The 6,413-nt window shown below is 48.0% G+C and overlaps 1 protein-coding gene across 1 annotated transcript in view; it reads right to left on the reverse strand.

The window, feature by feature from the left end:
• The window catches only part of ADCYAP1R1 (ADCYAP receptor type I), a 148,374-nt gene extending 143,724 nt beyond the window's left edge, over nt 1–4,650 (reverse strand). The window contains exon 1 of the mRNA XM_058817877.1: nt 4,487–4,650. The gene's annotated coding sequence lies outside the window, so the exon portion shown is untranslated. The remainder of the gene's footprint in view (nt 1–4,486) is intronic.
• Nucleotides 4,651–6,413: the final 1,763 nt, after the last annotated feature.

Here is a 6,413-nt window from a genome sequence, read left to right on the forward strand (position 1 = left end):
TTTCCCTTCATTTTTAACATTTTTTTTCCCCTAAAGAATCCTCACAGAATCAAACTGGACAGTCCCTTTTGTCCTTTGCAGGGACAGAAAGTAGCAAAATTTGCCTAATTCTGAGCAACAAATTAACAAAAATTTAAAAAATCCAGGCTATTAACCCACCACACAGATTAAAACATCTTTTCCTGCCCTAACCCTCAGCTCCATTCAGCAAAGCAACAAATCATAGATAACAGACCATAATTATCCTTCCATTTGCAGTTCCCGAGCAATCCTGACCCAAGCATCTCTAATGGGGTGCAAAAGCCACTGTGATTGAGGCACATTTGTTGTGAAATGCCTCCAACTGAATGGACAAACCTGAAAACAGACCTGGCAGATGTTTAATGTGTGTTCAGGAAGGAGCTCTTAGACAGCAGTACTCCCAATGTGTTACAAAATAAATTATTATTATTGCTATTGCCGTAATTATTATTAAGAAGAATTTGACCATATACATACTTGTCCCCTTTTCTCTCAGTTTTAGAGTGAATTATGAATTACATTAACAAAATCTAAAATTATTGGGTATTTTGTCCTTGTTTTAGTTTGGGTTTTTTTTTGTGCTTGTTTTAGTTTGAGTTTTTTCAACAATGGCATTAAGCAGAGGTTTTTCCACCTTTAAAAACTGTTTTTATAAAAAATCCTATGGCAGTCAAATAGATCAAAGTAGTTTCAGATTGTAGCTCTCTATCAAGGAGTAAGATATGACACCTGAATGAGCAGGGATGAGAATTTCAGGGTCTCTCCAGATAAACTGAAGTATTTGTATTTAACAAATAATTTTGTATTTAACAAATTATTTGTATTTAACAAAATTTTATTTAACAATATTTGTATTTAACAATGATTTGTATTTAACAAAAGAGCAGTAAACAAGAGTCCCTGCAGCTGCTTATTTCTGCAGGACCCTTCTGAGGAAATATTCCTCAGCACAGCAGCCACACTGGCGTTAAATCCTCTGTGTGGTGATGCTTCTGCCTTTTCTTTGGGAGATGGAATGGTTTGGCTTGTCCTGAGAAGTTTAGCCCTGAAATTATCAATCTGGCCACTCTGGAGATGAGCTCGCAGGGGGACAAAATCACTGATCTGCAGTGAGTTACATAAACAAGGCTTGAACAACCCAGGAGTTTTATACTCACTCCTAGTTTGCCTTGTGCAGCTAAAAGTGCGAGCCTAAGGAGACAGATAAATTGGGAGAGCAAAAGGTGGTCAGAGGATAAAATACCAGCAAAGCAATGGGGTGAAGGGTGGACGTTCTGCCACGAAGCTTCTGAAAAAATAAAAATAAATCTGCCTTTTCTCCCCATATATTTGTGCCCACTCCATTACAATCCAAACAGCGCTTCAGCAGCCACGACAGACACAGGGATTCTAGAACTTGTTAGTGCTGTGGAAAAGTACCAAACACCTTTCTGTATGCAAAGCATTCCCTAAGATCAGAACAAGTTCAGCACCGAGGGAGCTGGGAAAGTCTCCTCAGGGATGCTCTGAGCAGCCTCTCTCAGTGGTGCCACAGCTCACCCTGACCAGACACTGCCAGCAAAGATGACTTTCAAGTTGTGGATAGCAAAAAAATTAAAGAGAGAAAGAGTTTCTCACTGCTGCATTTACATCCCTTTCAGCAGAGCTGTTCCACTTCTGTCCTGATGTGGAAAATTCACTCCAAAATCCTGTTGACTGCAGTGTGTGTGCTGGAGCACAGATGGTATGGGATTGGCTGGACGTGACAGGAGCAGAGGAAATGGAAACAAGGAAACACAAGCCAACAAACAAATTCCCCTCCTTGACTTAAAGATTGTGGCTGCACTCTTTGGGCCAAGGAAAGGGGAGAAATAAAATTGAGCATCTCCGCTGCCTTCCACATCCTCAGATCAGTTTTCCTCTCCTGGGAGCAGTGGCAAATAAGCAATTTATCTGTTAAAATCAGGACCAACTGCAAGACCTGATATTTCTGCAGGTTTCCCCACCAGGCATGAGCTGCAGCATGATTCTGCCCTGAGTTCACTTTTTTCTCAGCTCTTCTTAACTCAGATACTCTGCTTTCATTAAAAGATAATCTGAGCTAATTTAGGAATTAGACTGTTTGTACTAAGTGTGCTCAGAAGGAAGGAAAGGCAAACAAAATCTGCTACATTGGAATGAATCAGCTCGGGGACACGGGGCTCAACTTAGCAAAGGCACAGGCACATATGGAACTCAACCCCAGGAAAAAAATATCTCCAGGATGCTGTCTCAGTCAGCCAAACGAGGAGAGATGTGATGAACAAAGGTCTGAATGTGCTCAGCAGCGCAGCCCACCAGCTCAGAAATCTCAGGTTTTCTCTTTCCTTGGTAGCATCCCACAACAGAGCTCCTGCCTCCCTGTTTTGTGATCCTCACAAACAGCAGCAGCAGCTCTGGGCAGCTCTGTGGGGCTGGGGCACCACCGTGCCAGCAGCAGAATTCCTAAAGCCTCAGTGAGGAAAGACCCCCAGCAGCAGAATTCCTAAAGCCTCAGTGAGGAAAGAGCCCCAGCAGCAGAATTCCTAAACCCATAATGAGGGAAGAGCCTCAACAGCAGGATTCCTAAACCCACAATGAGGAAGGAGGCTCAACAGCAGAATTCCTAAAGCCACAGTGAGGAAGGAGCCCCAGCAGCAGAATTCCTCAACCCATAGTGAGGAAGGAGGCTCAGCAGCAGAATTCCTAAAGCCACAGCAAGGAAAGAGCCCCAGCAGCAGAATTCCTAAACCCACAGTGAGCAAAGGGCCTCCAATTTCCTGCAGGGATGCCCACTGATGATGGAAATCTAAAGCCAAGGAGGGAGCACAAAGCCTGTTTTAAAGAGAAGTAAGTGTGTTTATCCCACAAAGAGCCCCCTCCTCCTGACCTTGAAGGCTGTGGTTATCCTCCCGGCCATTCACGCGTCTTTGGTTGGAGAGAACAAAACAGCGGAAATCTTGAGATAAATGCCCGGGACAAAATGAGATCAATTGGAGCTGTCCTGAATGACAGCAAAGCAGCAACCCTGGCCCACAGCACATGGAAACAGGTGGGAATAAAAGTGGGAGACCACAACCCACACACAAGCAGACACATCAGCTCTGATCCATCAACTCTAATCCAACTCCCCTTATTGCCCTGACCAGCATTCCTTAATTATTCACCAAATTCCAATATTGCCTTACCCATCCTACAGGACAACTTCCTCCAAGCTAGCTCCAGGCTGTCTGGCATCAGCCAAAGAGAGATGCTTGTATAACAGGTTCTTTCTCTGCAGCTACACCAGGAGCACTTTCAGGAGTTTGCCTCTGTGCTATCATTAACCTCCAGCAATCAAACATTCCCCCGGATTATCCATGGAAACATTTCCCTGCTGTACCTGACCAGTGCTGCATAGGCTGGGCAGAGCAGTGAGGGGGCTGTGTACCCAAATAACAGCAAGTGCAAACCCATTTGTTGTTTTTCTTTACTCCAACAGATGAAATAGAAAAATCCAACATGCTGCTTCAGTTACATATTGCTGTACCAGTCTACACTGTAATTAACATGCACCAGACGGATGGTAATTGATAATTCCCTGAGAAAGAATCACATCACTTTGCTGCCCTTATTCACTTTAGTTAAGATTTTCTCCTTATTACAACTACCTCTAAGACATCCTTCAAGCTAAAGGCCAGATTCTGTTTACCTGCAGATCAGATGCAGAAGAAATCCACTGACTTCCAGGGAGTTCTTCCAGATCTGCTGCCGTGTAAGTGGGATCATGTAGCCATAAACACCGGCGTGCCACTAATCAAATCTCCCTTTTTTCCCCCAGTTCTGCACAGCAAGCTGCATTACCACATTCTGGCCGCGAACTCCTCAGATTCCAACACATACCTGAACGCTTCCCATCCTAAATTCAGAGCACAGTGGGAGGGAAGGAGCCTGTCCTGCGTGCCATCCCCCTGACCGGAGATGTGCTCGGCATGAAGATGGTATTATTAGAGCCAGCTGCTCAAACACCGATAAGGAGAAGTGCCCAGAGGTCAAAGGCACACGAACCCGCAGTTTCTCCCTCCTACCCCACAGTAAAACCAAGCAAGTCCTGCTGCACCGCTCGGAGGCTGAATCAGAGTTTCTGCGGCAGGTGAGGATGAGGATGCAGAGAGCTGCATCGGGAAACGCCGACAGCAGCGGCGGGGCTCTTAGCAATCAGGTTTTATTTACCAGCCATATTGTGTTAAAAACCAGACGTGATTCCCATACCGAGCGCCTCAACCTGTCACCGCCAGCAAAGCGAGATTGATTTGTTTGCAGAGAACCAAATCTGGAGGACGCATCCTCCGAGCCCGCATGAAGAAGAAGTGTCCCCAGGAGCTGGGGACGAGCCGGTAAATCAGCGATCAATGCCAGCCAAGCCGGCGGTTCCCGTGGCATCCTCGGGGGATGGGGATGGCCCGGGAGGAGCTGGGGAAGGACTCACCATTGCAGCAGGGCTCGGTCCCGGCGCTGGCGATGCCGCATCCCCGCGGGGGGACAGTGGCCGCGGGGAGCGGTCCCAGCCCCGCTGCCCGCGCTGGCTCCCCCCGGCCTCCGAAGGGAATCCAAATTCCTCCTCCCTCGCCTGCCGGTCATGTCCAGGCTGCCTTTGCTCAGGGGATGGGCGGCCAGCTCCTGGCCGTGAAGGAATTTGCCATCGCTAAATCAGAAAAAAAAAACCAAAAAAAAAAAAAAAAAAAACCAAAAAAAAAAAACCCAAAAAAAACAAACCAAACCTCCTGACAAACCAAACCACAAAACTCAAACAACAACAACAAAATAAAAGCAAGAAGGGAGGTGGGATATTTTAAAACTTTTTTTTTTTCCTCTATTTTTTGTTTTCTTTTTTTTTTAAGGGTGCTCGGGGCGGGGGACCAGAGGGGTGCTCAGGCTGGCTGGGATGCTGTGCCGGGCTGAGATGCTCCGGTGCGCTCGCCCCTGCCCCTGTGCCTGTGTGTGATTCTCGTACCCAGACAATGCTCTGCAAAGCGAGCTGGTCCTGCGGAGAAATGCAAACACCTCCTCCCCCGAGTGCCTGAGCAAAGGGAAAGCGATACGGAACCAATAGCTTTTCCTTGGCTGCTCTCATTAATATGGAGGAGAAAAAGAAACCAATGAGGAGGAGCGGGAGGAGGGATTTATTCAAATCAAATTTCCCCGAATCGAACACCCTTTCTCCCTTTTTTTTTTTTTTTTTTTTCCTTTCCTTTTCCTACGTACCCCAAATCTGCCTTCTCCCTGTCGCCTTACCCGTTTCTGCTGTCTCGGAAATTTTTATTTCTTATTTCATTTCCGTGACAGGGTCAGCAGCACACGGCGATGGGAGGGAGGATGGCATCGCTGCTGGGAGCGAGCGGGGGCTGTGCGAGGGAGGATGAAAGGAGCCAATTTCCCCCGGACCTGCAGGGTTGATTGCAAAGCGAAGCGATAAAGTAGCTGGAGTTGTCAGGGTGGGGAACTGAGGGGGAGCAGAGCAGGAATTTCAGCTGGAAACACCATTATGCAGACGATGCGTGCAGATGGGAAGGTGGCCTGTGTCCAGGCTGAGCCCTCGGAGCTTGGAGGGAGGATTCTCTCATCTTCCAATCTTCCACAGGAGATGCACACCCAGGGAGGGAAATGTCTGCACAGAACAGCAGCATCTGCACTGTCCTGCAGTGCCATAGGTGCACAGGACCCCTGGAACAGCCATGCAGGAGTGGCACCAGGTGCTGGAAAATCACTGGAGAGGAGCTGTGGGGAGGGTTGGAGAGAGGGGAAGGGGTGTCCAGTCTCAAGCTGAGTCAAGAGAAATACAGGTTGGATATCAGGAGAAGGGTTTTTACAGAAAGGGTGATAAAGTTCTGGAATGGCTGCCCGGGGAGGTGGTGCAGTCCCCATCCCTGGGTGTGTTTAACAAGGCCTGGATGTGGCACTGGGTGCCAGGGTTTGGTTGAGCTGTTGGGGCTGGGTTGGATTCCATGATCTTGAAGGTCTCTTCCAACCTGGTCATTCTGGGAGTTCTGTGAATTCCAAGGTTCTGTGTCCAGTACCTGCAGAAGAGCAGGGTGGCCCCTGTCCCCTGCACGACAGTATCCAGGCACTGCTCCCTGCTGCACAGGGCTCGAGGGGAGGCTCTCCAGAGCTGGAAAATGAGCACTGAAGGAGCCTGAGCAGCCACAGCAGGCCCAGAGGAGTCCTCTGCCAGGATATCCCATGGAGACACTTGGCCCCACGCTGATTGTGCTGCTCTCAGGCCCGACAGATCCCTGTTGAGAATTTCAGGTGCTGAATGCCCCCATCCTTAACCAAACTCTGTGAGATGTGCTGGAAGAGCAGCTGCCTGCTAATGAGGTTCTTCTAAATACCCTGAAATTCCATGACACCTGTGT

This window comes from Ammospiza caudacuta, chromosome 1 (genome assembly GCF_027887145.1).
Source record: "Ammospiza caudacuta isolate bAmmCau1 chromosome 1, bAmmCau1.pri, whole genome shotgun sequence".
NCBI lineage: Eukaryota > Metazoa > Chordata > Aves > Passeriformes > Passerellidae > Ammospiza > Ammospiza caudacuta.